The sequence below is a fragment of the Cavia porcellus genome, unplaced genomic scaffold, assembly GCF_034190915.1.
Source record: "Cavia porcellus strain 051 isolate PalLab524CR breed Dunkin Hartley unplaced genomic scaffold, mCavPor4.1 scaffold_17, whole genome shotgun sequence".
Taxonomy (NCBI): Eukaryota; Metazoa; Chordata; class Mammalia; order Rodentia; family Caviidae; genus Cavia; species Cavia porcellus.
The window spans coordinates 16,870,756-16,883,762 of record NW_026947500.1 but is presented as its reverse complement, the minus strand read 5'-3'; the positions used below and the strand labels follow the sequence as shown (position 1 = coordinate 16,883,762).

The 13,007-nt window shown below is 56.6% G+C and overlaps 1 protein-coding gene across 12 annotated transcripts in view; it reads right to left on the bottom strand.

The window, feature by feature from the left end:
• The window catches only part of Sema4d (semaphorin 4D), an 88,609-nt gene that overhangs the window by 40,227 nt on the left and 35,375 nt on the right, over positions 1-13,007 (bottom strand). Inside the window, exon 1 of one of the 12 annotated variants that reach the window (XM_003461845.5) lies at positions 8,880-8,966. The exons of the other annotated variants lie outside the window; for them this stretch is intronic. The gene's annotated coding sequence lies outside the window, so the exon portion shown is untranslated. Of the gene's footprint in view, positions 1-8,879; positions 8,967-13,007 lie in introns of those variants that run through there. 12 annotated transcript variants of the gene reach the window in all.

The following is a 13,007-nucleotide window of genomic DNA, read 5'->3' as shown; positions in this document are numbered from 1 at the left end:
GCTGGTAGGGAATAAGGTATGGAAGAGGCAGAGAAAGCTGCCACCTGTTTCGAGCCAAGTGCAGAAGACTCAAAATTCCCTTGAACCCAGGTCCACCAAAAAAATCCAAAGATTCCAGAGCATCCTCCTACCAAGCTAAGCCAGGCTCCACCTGTAGCCGGACACAGGGCTCTGCCAAGGACAGTGCCTTGGCCCTGGATGGACTCAGCCCCAGGGCTGAAGCCCCGGCTGCTGTGCACAGCCCAGACACACATCCCACTAAAAAGGCTCATCTCGGCGGGGTCAGACCCACCTGGCACCTGCCACTGTCTCCTGGAAGCCCGGGGCCCTGGGAAAAGGATGCAGGGTGCAGAACAGAGGCCAGCGATCCTACACAGGCTCCGAGGCAGCGCAGAGAAAGTGGCTACACAGGCGGGTCCCAGCACAGCAGGTGACCGCCTCCTCTGTGAGGCACATGGGAGAGGAGAGGCTGTGAAAGCCCTCACTGCCCAGGCCTGTCTTCTAGCTGTGGGACCCGGCGGGAGCGTTGTGGTTTTCTCCCGGACAGGATGGCTGCCTGTGGGAGGTGGCCCAGCTCGGGCTCTCGCCTGCCTGGCTCCACACACAGCAGAAATCAGCTGGGACCTAAGGATAGCACCAGGCCTGCAGCCCACCAGGGTGTGTAGCCAGGACAGCAAGGGATGTGAGCTGCCCCTCCTGCAAGACAGACGCACCTTTAATACCGACAAGAAGTCAAGACACCTGGACGCTGGCCCCCAGGAGCACACAGTGTCAAGGCGAGCTAGGCGTCAGGTCCTTCACGGCTGGCACAGGCTCCTCCACCCCGGCTGGTTTCTCAACACCTCCTGCCACTGTGCAGTGTGGGGTCACTCATGGGGGGGTCAGGCTGGCCCTGCAGCCTGACCAAGCCCCTGGCTCAGGTGCTACGGCCGGCCAAGTGTTCCCAAGACAGTGCCACTGTCCCGCTGACACTGGGAGGATGACACCGGGGCTGGTGTGACCAGGTGCCACAGGCCCCTTGGGCAGGCCCCTGCTGACCCCTGCAACAGTCCCAGGTTCAGGCAGGACCTGTCACAAGCAATGCAGTTCTCCCAAGGCCCACACTAGGGGTCACCCAATACCATCAGCAGGGACACGTGAGCCTGAGGGACACAGGCTGACCCACAGGACTATGAGTGCCACCGGCCCTGCAGGGAGGGGCCAGTCCAGGAGATATGGAGACACCGCCAGGAGCGGGTACAGTTCTCAGAGCAGTTTGGACTCACTCACTGGACTCCCGTAACCCCTGAAGAGGCCGCCCTACCTCTTGGACAGGGAGAGACTGAGGCACAGAGGTCACATGGCACAGGTGATTCCCAGCCCCCTCCCCAACACCACCTGGTGATCCATACCGCAAGGCAGCTGGGCCATGCATAGGGTCGCACCATCACGGGGTCTCTGGCACAGGAGCCAGGAGTTAGGTTAAATGCTACCAGAAGAGCAGAGAATTTCACAGAAACACAGCTGGACTCTGCACCCATGGGTTCCATGCCAGGGGATCCAAACAGATGCAAGTGGAAAATACCCAAAATAAAACTGTGTCTGTGCCGAACAAGTGGACTTTTTGATCATTACTCCCTGAACAACACAACAACCATTTACATGGCATTTACACCATGTGAGGTGACAGAAGTCGCCTACGGTGGCTGCACATGCACCGGAGGACATAGTGACCACGCCACTTAGTGCAGACCTCTGCCCCTGGGAAATGGTCTCTGTGGATACCACGGGATAAAAGCATGCAGAAAAGCATAAAGCTCTGTCCATCCTCCTTCCCAGCCCAGGTCCTGCCCTCTGCATCCCCCTGGTCATCTGCAGAGTCCTGGCGTCAGAGCCAGGGTCCAGCACTGTGAAGACAGGATGGACCCAGTCCTCAGGTCACAGACAGCTGGTTCTTACGGGAGCCACAGCCACCAAGGGTCCCACTCACTCCCCAAGGGGTACTTGGTCTCTCCCTGCTCCCAGGAGCCACTCATTTGGGCCACTTCACAGGCTCTCCTTGCCAGGAAGCCCTTTCGGGCAACACCAGAGGGTGCAGCCTCTCCTCTCCCTGTGAGGCAGAGCCTGCTTGGGCCAGGAAGAGGACGATGGGCAACTCAGGCAATGCAGCTGCACTGCCATGACCATGAAGCTTGCAGGTAGAGGGGCTGCTGGGCAGAGCAGGTGGAGTGGGGTTGGGGGCCGAGCACCTCGGAGGAGCCCACCCAGGCAATGCAGGCACAGGAGGGGCTCACTCACAGGCCAGGAAGTGCATTGTAGGATCTTAGAACCCGAGGAAGCTCTCGGCAGTTGTCTCCCAACCCGCAGGCCAGAAACAAGCAGCGCTTGCCCCAGCTTGCCCTGCGCAGCCCGGCTACATCTCCCCGCTGCTGAACCATTGAGCAGCTTAGCATGCCTGTCCCTGAGCAGCCGCCTCACACATACCTGCATAGGACTCAGCGCTCGGGCAGGCCTGACGTACCGTCTCTCCATGGGGATGCAGTGGGTGCCGTAATGCACCTGGGTGTCAAGGGCAAATGCACTGTGTCTTTCCAGGCAGAGAGGCCTCCCAAACTTACAGGTCTTTGCAGGGCCAGAGAGACCCCTGCAAACCATGGCCCCCTGCAGAGGATGGGACGGTTCCCAACTATGTGAGGAACCCACCAGGCTCAGCCAGGCAACCCACAAGTTCAAAGGGCTGCTCTGGGGCATTAATCTCCAAGGTGCCTTCACAGAAAAACACATGCCAATAACCCCAACGCTCTGGAAGCAGAGGCAGGAACATCCAAAGTCCAAGCCCAGCTTGGGCAAACTGGCAATTTAGCAAATCCGTCTCAAAATTTAAAAATGGGTTGCAGTTCAGTGTGAAGGCCCTGATTCAATCCTCTTACCACAACACCTCAAGAAACCGTTCAGCTCATGCACCACACGCCCAGCACCAACAGTGAACAACAGTGCAGCACATGACGCAGGCCACACGCACCAGCACTGTGATGCTCTTGGCAGGACAGAGGCGGTGTATCATCAAGGAAAAAGACGCGATGGTAAGTCAGCAGGCTCGCTGACTTAAGTGCAGGCTTGCTCCTATAAAAACAGTTGTGAGCGTCAGTTCCAGAAAGGCCAGGTGGCACGGAGCCCCACGGGCACTGCTGGCGTGCAGGCTGGCCAGCGAGCAAGGCTGGGTCTTGTGGTTGGCCAGGGCACATGCACAGACGGCAGGGTGACCTCCAGGGGGGACGCCAGAGCGCCTGCAGCGCTTGGCTCTGGGCGCTAGAACTTTAGGGACAGTTTAAACTTCTCCTTGGGCTTTCCGGTACCTCCCAGCTGCTTCCTGGCAGGGGTCTTTCAGTACTGTTCTTGAGAAGGGAGAGGGAACCTGAATTCCTTGCTACCCTCTGGGTCACGTGACCCCATCTTCCTCTGCACGCTGGGATCTACACCTCAAAACCCCCACATGATCTCTGGGTTACCTACAATGCTTTTATTGCATGTGGGCTGTGCCTCAGTTTACCTACACACCTGTGCCTTTTGACCTCATCTATCAGTCACCCAAGAGAGTCCTGGTTAGAAGGAGGACCTGGGTTCCAGCACCTCAGGGACTGGCACCAGCTGCAGCCCAGGGCCAGCTTGCTTCCCATCTGCACATAGAGCTAGTGTCCACAGGTATCCAGATTATGCTCACCGTCACCAGGCACAGAGACATGAGCGCCTCATACTTGTACTGATGTTAAAATTACTGCCAGGGAATGACCTGGGTCACTTAGCAAGCCTTTCAGGAGACTATGTAAGTCTTTCAAGAAATCAGTGTTCTCTGGCTGGACATTTGCTCTTCCTAGAGTTACTTCCTCTCTGAAGAAACTGACAGTGTGTGTGTGTGTGTGTGTGTGTGTGTGCATATGCGTGCATGTTCTCCTGGTGGCTGCAGGGACCCTGAGCCTACACTGATCCTCAGACTGGGTGCTGCTGCCTCGGTCTGCAGAGCAGCCCCTGTGCACTGGGTCAGCACTGCAAAGGGCGGTGGGACTTCCCACGTCTGGCTGCATGGTGGTGGCACTGCTATCCACAGTTACATTCAAGTTGACTCCAAATCCACTGCCAAGCAGGCTAGGCTCCCCCTACTTCGGGCTTTAATTTTCAATCTTTTCTTCAAACGGCTTCCAAGTTGGGAAGTTTCTTGTATCCTGAAGCTTCTGATGACGGCAGAGCCATGAAGCCATGGGTCTGGCCTGAGCTGTGGCTGTGAAGGGCTTCTTCCCTGCAAACACAGACATGGCCACATCCTGCTGCCCCTGGGCCATGCTCCGTGTCATCCTGCAGTGTAGCGATCCGCAGTCCCTGCTTCACCTCCACTGGACGCTTCTCTCCAGCTGCTAACACGGAAGCCAGAGTTGAGGTTTCCTCTTCCACCTTTGCCAGCTCTTCTCGCCCGCCTTGTCCCACTTCTGAGTGCTTTGGGTACTGGGTCCATCCCTGACCAGCATGCTTACCCCATCCACATCTCCGAGCCACCTGCACCCTCTGCACCTTGGCTGCTGCCCTGCCTCCAACTCACCTTTTTAATAAACTGTGGTCACAGTTCAGTTAAGAAAACAGGCTGGTGTGGGGCACAGGGACAGACAAGCACACCCCGTGGGGAGCTGGGGTGCAAAGCTGCTGACCCCTCACCCTCTAAGGTCAGGGGTCAGGCCCCTGTAGCCAGTGCACTTGCAGTCCTTGCACTTGATCCAGGAGCTGCTCAAGGCCATGCCCTCACTGTGCCATGCTCTAAGGTGTCACTGGCGATACCTGGGATGAATCTAGGCAGCTGGGGAGATGAGGCGAATCACACAGGTCTGATGCTTCTAAACTGGAGCAGTTCAGGCAGTAACCAATCACTGCACCTGGGGTCCACCTGGTCTTAGCTGGCCACACCGGCAGTGCACAGACCTGTTAGGCACTGCGCCTCCGACAATGCTGCACTACCAGCCATCTCCACTCTGCTGGCTCCCTGGCCCACAGACACCAGAGCCTCGGCGCAGGCCCAGGTCCAGTTGTCCGCAACACAGAAGAGCTGGAGAACACTCAGATTCCAGGCCAGGGCTTCTTCTGTCTGAGAGGAGAAGCCCGAAACCCATACCTGCAGTGCCAGGTTTTCAGGGACTCTCCTGCAGGCCGAAAACTCCCACCCACACAGGAGAAGCTGCGCTGGCCCAGCACACAAACAGCCCATCTGCAGCTACAGACGCACACCTCAAACCGGCACCCAATCCCCTAGCAACACATCCACAGGGAGAAGTGACCGAGCCCTGGGGTGACAGCCAGTGTGGTAGCCGCAGAGGCCAGGGAAGCACAGGGTGCAACTGCAGCAGCAGTGGCAATGTCCCAAACAGGACTAGGCCACAGTGCCTTGAGCATCCCACACCTGAAGCCAACATGCTGAGTCCAATGAGTGGCCAGGGGACAGGGCCCTGTATGCATGTCACTGGGGTTATCTGGCTTCCCAGGCATGCCCAGCAGGAGACACAGGAAGAGGTTTTCTATCAAGCCCTGAGCACACTGACTTCTCCATTCTGCAGGCCTAGGGCCCCTGGTGGCTCCACTGGCCATGCAAGCATAGATGATTTACATACAGTGCATGTCTTAGATAGGCAGCTGGGGCAGAGAGGGATGCTGAACAAAGCCATGTCAAGACTCCAGCCTGCAGCCCTCCCTACTGGCCAGTGTGGCCAAAGCTTTTTCACTGGGACAAGGCTGAGCTATATAACCCAGGCTGTCCTTGAATGTGCAATCCTCCTGTCTCAGCCTCCTGAGCAGCTGTTGTCACTGCTCTGCACCACTGTGCAGGGCTCTGGGCCTGATCACTTTTGCCTGCCCCTGCCATAGCATAGAAGTCTCCCTGTCAGCAGACTGGGCTGATGAAGTCTTGTCTCACTGGCTGCTCCCTGCTCCCTGCCCCTTCTTGCTCCTCAGATCCACCTCTCTGCTAGCTGGCTCAGTGCACTTCCACCTGCCCCCAGCGACATGTGGACAGTCTGCACCGTGTCCGACGAGGTCGTCCTGGACAGTAGGCTGGGCACAGCCTCTGCCAAGCCCCTGGGGATCCACACACCACACTCACTAAGCCCTTTGCTGACACCATACACTCTGCTGCTACCTGGCCAGGAAGCTCCTTCAAACACCAGTCTTCAGGACACCATCCTGATGTCCTAGGGCTACTGCAAAAGGTGACCCTAAACTTCGTGGCTTAGTGCAACACAGGTATCCTGCTGCGGTCTTGAGGTCAGACATCTAGCAGAGCACTGGGCTCCATGCAGAACAGGCTCACAGAGTGCAAAGAAAGAACACCATTTCTCTGCTTCTCCTGCTGTCTCCAGGCCCCCTGCAAACCTCTGTGCTGGTCCGTGCCCCCGCCCCCCGGCATCTCTATGCCAAAACTGCTGCTCTGGTGAAAGCACTACTTTAATCCAAAAGCAAGTGGGAGATGGCAAACACCAGGAAAGCGCTCCGCCCTCCTCTTTTCTGCCTCAAAGCAAAGCATCCACTTCCAAGGCAGCTTCCTGCCAGGCCCTCCTGATCACCTCCACACTACTGACCGTTTCTGGGAACCCCTGGCTTTGCTCCCTGCTCTGCGACTTATTACCCTTTGTCTAAAAGCTTCTTTCTGTGACATCTGGATTTTCATTGCTTTTCTGTGAAGCAACCACATACATAAAAATAATACCATCTGTCTTCCATCAGTTTCATTGGCAGGCCCCAGAAAAGAACCTAAAGATGGTAGGAAGCACTGTCAGTGGCCTTCGTCGGCAGTGGAGCATCTCCTCTCTGCCTTTACGCTCTGGATCAACGCCTCCTTCTAATGTAACTCATGCACGGACTCTGGGACCGGGACACAGAAGTCAAGCAGGAACGGGGTCAATGAGGCCTCTGGGCCACACTGGGGAAGGTGAGGCAGGGACCAACTGAACATGCTGGTGCTAGGGCCAGAAGACCTGTCACTGCAGACAGCCAACTTAGAAAGAAATGTAAGGGCAGCAGCGGCAGAGGGATTGGCCCTCAATCTATGACTGAGGCACATCTGAGGCAAATCCAGAGTGCCAGGCCTGGAGGCCTCCCTGATAGAAACCGCAGCTTTCGATTCCACTGTAACCAGCACCACCTGGTCCAGGGGGCCACACAAGTGCATGGGTGGGGACCAGCGCATCCGGACCCACACTCCCATCCCTTGCCACGAATGCCCTTGCTGTTTCCAAGCACCTGTGCTAGTGACTGGCTTCCTTGGCTCAGCACAGCTAAGTATCTACGCTTGTAATCCCACGGGCTGACAGCAGTCTGACCCACAGTGCCCCACGGTGCAATTTTGCTGCGTATACTACCCTGACAAAGGGCTTGGGGATCACTGCCCAAGACCCCTCCTGGAAACCCCCGGAGCCAGCCATCCTTTTCTCTCTACAGTGAGTCCTCAATTGCCAAACCTCTGAGTTGTGAACTTTCACAGACGCGATCAGACCTCACCTTACCAACGACGTTTACAGATTTGGATACACCTAGAAGCTGCTCCTGGGTCTGCCCACATAGTCATGGTGGTGCTGCCAGGAGCTCACCGCACAGCACCGCAGTGCACAGCTGAGCAGAGCTCCTCAGCAGAGCCCAGGGTGTCCAGGAGCCCAGGAAAAGCAGTGGGGACGCGGGGGCACTACTTGGAGGTGCAGAGCAACGTACACTGAGTATTTGTGTCAAATACTCGCTTACTTCGTCAGGCTCTTGAATGAATCTGACTTACAAAAGTTCTCCCAGATTGGAACTCGCTCGTGAGTCCTGCTGTATTTCTAGGAAAACTCTCCCAATTTCCTCCTCATTCCTCGATGCTGTGAGACACAGTTCAGCACACCTGACATCTAACCATGACTCCGTCGGAAGGGCAACTACACTTCCAGCCTTGAGGAACATGGTTCAGTTCGGCAGGACTCCTGATTTTCTTTGGATTTTAAGGAAAGTATCTGACATCCATACCAAACCATCTGCCTATCTGAAGGCCAAGGGAGCTGGCCTGAGAGCTCAGCACCCTCCTGCTGCCCTAGAGGACAGGACAGCAGTGGCAGAGGGAGAGAGCCCAGGGCAGGATATCCTCGCAGCCCATGAGGACACACAGCCCCTGAGAAGAACAGCCTCCGGAGAGGTCAGTAGCCTAAAAGGCTGGATGAGAACAGATGCAAATCAACCCTCAAGGCCTGGGGAATGAGCAGGGAACACGAACATTCCAGGGAATCTTGACTTGATGAGTCATTCAGATGCAAATTTTACCCCAATTTGGGAAGGATTACAGCACCCCATTCATACTGCCCTTCCCCTGTGAATGCCAGGCCCAGGGCACCAGCCTTCCCAGGAACCCTTAGTGCTCCCGCGCAGGCACTGCAGTTTCCAGCCCCTCTGTGGCCCGGCCCCGGTCCCGTCCCCTATCTGCACTTCCCAGCACAGCATGCGCCCCAGTCCTCTGATGAGCAAACGCTCAGGCCACACAGAACACGATACACGGCGCGTAACCTGACTTACAGAGCCAGCAGCTGTGAGGTCACCCCAGGTCTGCATCAGCAGCTGTGCGGGGCTTCAAGCACCGCAAGTCGCATAGGAGCCCCGAATGCCACTGGCCCCTCGCTGCCTGGTCCCCTAAAGGCCCTGCAAAGACCACGCAGGGGGTGTCAGTCAGGCCAGGAGCCTGCAGCCGCCACCTCTTTCCTGCAGAGCCAGGCAAACAGGAAAACCCGCAGAAGCCAGATGCCCAGCACCGCAGGCTTCCCCCATCCCAGCAGACACTGGGTCAACGGGTCAACCCCAGGGCTCCTCGGAGGGCGGCCCCCAGCCCAAGCACAGCCCACCAGCCTCACCTTGTGGACCAGGGCCCTCAGGACCCTCAGGTCTGGCTGGTCCTTTCCTGCTGGTCGGGGATGTCGCCTCAACTGTGACTGTGACTGCCAGGGGTTTCAAGGACTCCCCAGTGGGGTAGAGAGGGCCAGGGTGGGGGACGTGTGACAGACAGCTGGGCCCACTGGGCCACAACAAGGCGCCCTTTAGTAGCCACACAAGGCCGTGGTGAGCCTGGCCTGCAGGTCGTGGGACCAGCCTGTCCCCGTCCTCTGCCCTGTAAATGGCAGTGCTGTTCTGGGATGTGGGCCCAATTGTTCTCCTGTGCGGGTAATTCACAAGCAGAGAAAGGACCCCTGAGGGCCAGGCCAGGGTGACCGGGGAGGAGGCTGCTCACCTAGCACCCTCCGTGCTGTGCAGGCCGCTGCCAGGCAGAGCTAGGGCACCCAGGCAGTGCTGTTCCTCACCATCAGGACCATGAAGGCCCCCAGTTCCAGGGCAGGGACAGGATGCTGCCCGTCTCCAGAGCTCCCCTGCACACAGGGGCTGAAGCACTGAGACTCTTCGGCTCCCCTATGGTTCCTCTGCACCCTGCCCAAAGCATCCGGGCCCAATGCAAGCACAGGGATGACCTGGGCAGAGGGGGTGGACAGCACCTGGAGGGTAGATTGTGTGGCGATGTGCAGAGCTGCAGCATGGTGCACGGCTGACCGATGCTTTGGCTGGGCAGTGACCAGGCAGGAAGCAAATGCTTCCAAACAAGGGCCAGCCACCAGCAGCCCCACCTCAAGTGGCTGCACACCAGTGGGGGACCCACAGGGTGGTGAGGGGCTGGTGGGTAGGGGACTGAGCACTCAGCTGCTCTGGGAGGCCCAGGTCCCCCAAGGCACACTGCCCACTGCCCTCAGTGCATAGGATTCACATTAAGCAGCTGGACAGGTGTGAGCCCTCCCCCAACAACACCGAAGTCCCCACCTTGACAGGAGGCCTCTCACTCCACTCAGTCCCCAACAGGCAGCAGTGACAGCAGTGCCCCTGTAGCTGGGGCCATGTCAGCCCCTAAGGGAAAGGCACAAACTGGGACACAGGTGGCACTCAGTGCCCGTCGCACTTGCATGTCTGTCACTGGCAGTGCTTCCTGATGCCCCTAAAGGGGTCACTGCACAGCATCGAGCTGATGTGTGCAGTGCTGCAGGAATGCAGGGCTGCCTGCTGTGACCCTCAGGTAGGAGACAGCTGGTACAGGAGCTCAAGCAGGGCCCAGGCCCCAAGCCTAACAGCCCTTAAACTCAGTGACTGAGGTTCATGGCCACCCCAAGATAGGAGACCTAGCATGCTAGGACAGGCAGCACCCACTGGCTGCCCTGCCCCCAGCTCCCCATCCTCACACCAGGGAGCCTTTAGTGTCTACTGGGGCCACACTAGGCTCAGGACAGCAAGAGCATGTGAGGTCTGCCTGGTGACAGATGGAGGAAGAGAGCTAGGGCTGGCAGGGCCAGCAGCAGGAAACCCTTGAGCAGAGCAGCCTGAGGACGTTCTCGGCTCCCAGCCTAATAACAGAGCGGGGTTCAGGAAATCAGGTGAAATATTAATCTATCACCAGTTAAACCCACATTGGGAAATTGCTTTCTTCTGTCATTCCCCAGAGACAAAGATGATTTCCAGCTTTAAAGAGATTTCAAAACAAGCGCCAAAGTATTCTTTATCTACCTGGACTGGAGCCAAGTGTAATTTATGTGCTTTATCAACTTTCATAAACTTTAAAGTACACTTGACAACATCAAACCACATTTATAGACGGAGGATGTATGTGTTACACAGTTTGAAGAATAGGACGCCCTTAAGTCCTCTTTACCTTTAAGATCTGGGGGTTGGCAGGCAGGGTTAGACCACTCCAGCCTGTAAATTCGCTAGGAGTTTAATTAGCGCTGCAGGCAGCTTCCTTCAAGCAACAGTAATATCATGAGACACACTCATGGTGTGCAGGATATTTCTCCAGAGGCTTCTCACAACAAGTATTTCGGCTCTGGGGCTATGGATGCAGCTCAGCATACAGTGCTTCCAATCTAGCTTCAAACCTCAGCACTACTGCACACACAGAAAAGGAAGGTTTTTAATTAGCCAAAGAGAGGTTAATCATTTTAAACAGCAGCGTGCACCACCCACATAAATAACAGGGTGCTTAATGTGGCTCCACTTCCGTCCGAAAGTACCAGCTCAGCACGCAGCCCATGCAGAGATCCTTGCAGACAACCCAAACCTCAAGAGGGTATTGACAGGTCACTCAGACTTATGGTAAAGCAAAAGCAAGTATCAGGCTTTTTTTTTTTTTGGTATTTTTTTACCAGTACCAGGGATCGAACTCACAACCACACGCTTGCAAGGTAGGCGTTTATGCTGCTGAGCTAAATCCCCAGCCCCACAAGTATCAGGCTTTTAAAGCCTATCTCCGGGCCCTACAGATTCTCTCCAAGAAGTCTGGATTTGCTGCTGCAGCTGGGCCAGATGATAGACCCATGTTCCGCATCACAGCATCAATCTTAAGCAACAGTTCAATCCCCAGAGCCACTGAATGATAACTTTGCACCGTGCCCAGTCCTCCACCACCTTCATTGAGTCGCAAAGGGCACACACCAGCTGTGGCAGGGGCAGAGCTGGACACCAGGGACCAGCCTGCTCTTGGGTTCAGTTTCCTCCCTCTGAGTCTGACCCAGGGCCTCCCAGGCTGAGGCACCTCCATCTGAGCCCACCCAGGGCAAGCCTGCAGTCCTGCCAGCATCTTATCCTGCAGACCCAGGTCTTGGTCACCTCCAGCCTCAGCTGGCACATGGTGACCACACCATCCACCCTCCCTGGATTCCTCACCAGCCCCTGTATCTCGTGCACCTACAACTCCATCTCCTGCAGCTGCAGGAGCACCTGTGAAATCCAAATCTGGTCCAACAAGTCTGCTAAAAACCCCTCTGCAGATGGCTCTGCTGACTTTTGATTAAAATCCCAACCCTTTACCCCAAACTATGCAGGCCACACTGCCTGATCTACTGCTTGCCAACACCCCATGCACCAGCCCTCCTCCTCCTCCATCTCAATCCCTTAGCCCTGCTGTCTGTTTGGGCAGGCTCTGTAATATCCAAAGCTACCAGGCCCTTCTGAGAAAAGGGCAGCCCCTCCCCCAGGACCACCAAGCTCCCCACACTGTGTGTGATGCCCCTTTGTGTACAGGCAACCCCCCACCCGTTCCTGCCTGCCAGGCGCTGCTCCAAAGGTACTTCATGGGCTCATCCACAGGGCGAGACATTCATGAACACTCCTGGGTGTCACATGTGTGACAAGCTGTGATCCATCTTGTGTAGGCAGACAGTGGATGGAGTGCTCACCAAGAGGCACCTGAGTCGGAAGGAGCCACAAGTCCTGCAAGCACGCTGCAACTTTGATTGGTACCCAACTAGCCTAGAAAATGCTCCTTTAACCAGACAAAGTAGCATGCAGCTTTGCTCCGAGCTCCCTGAAGTTGTCTTACCTGACCCACGGCTTGCACACTGAGCCGCTTGGGGCAACTGGGCTCTCTAAGAATAACAACCACTTCCCTGGGAGAGCTGCCTCCTCAGCAGCTGCACCCACCAGTGCCGAGCCCTTCTTGCATCACCATGTAGCCAAGCCCAAACTGCCAGCCTTACATAGAGCTGCCCTGATATCCCTTCTGCAGGCAGGCGGGTCTCCCCACAAGCAGGCAGGCACAAGGATGGCTGTGGAGGTTAGGGACCTGCGCCCCACATGGTAGACTGGCATGGCTGCAGCGAGATGTCTCAGACCCTGCAAAGGACCAGGAGGCAGGGAAGAGGATTCCACTGCCTGGGGCCCCTCCACAGGGCTTTGGGGTCCTGAGCATGAGGATTGGGGTCCAGAGCATGAGCCTCACCCACAGGGTGAGGCTGCTCTGTCCGTGGGGTTTCAGTCCCCTTGGTTCCCAGCTTGCTTCTATGGGCCCTGGTTCCTGTTAAATTCCATCCAGCTTCAGATCTAAGGGACAGGAAAGCCCAGCACCATGCCCAAAGCAATGGAGACTGGAAGGGGTGCATGTCCTTGGTTCCCGAGAGGTGACCTGGCTGTGGGATCACAGCATGTTCTGGTAACATCAGCAGAACAGTGAC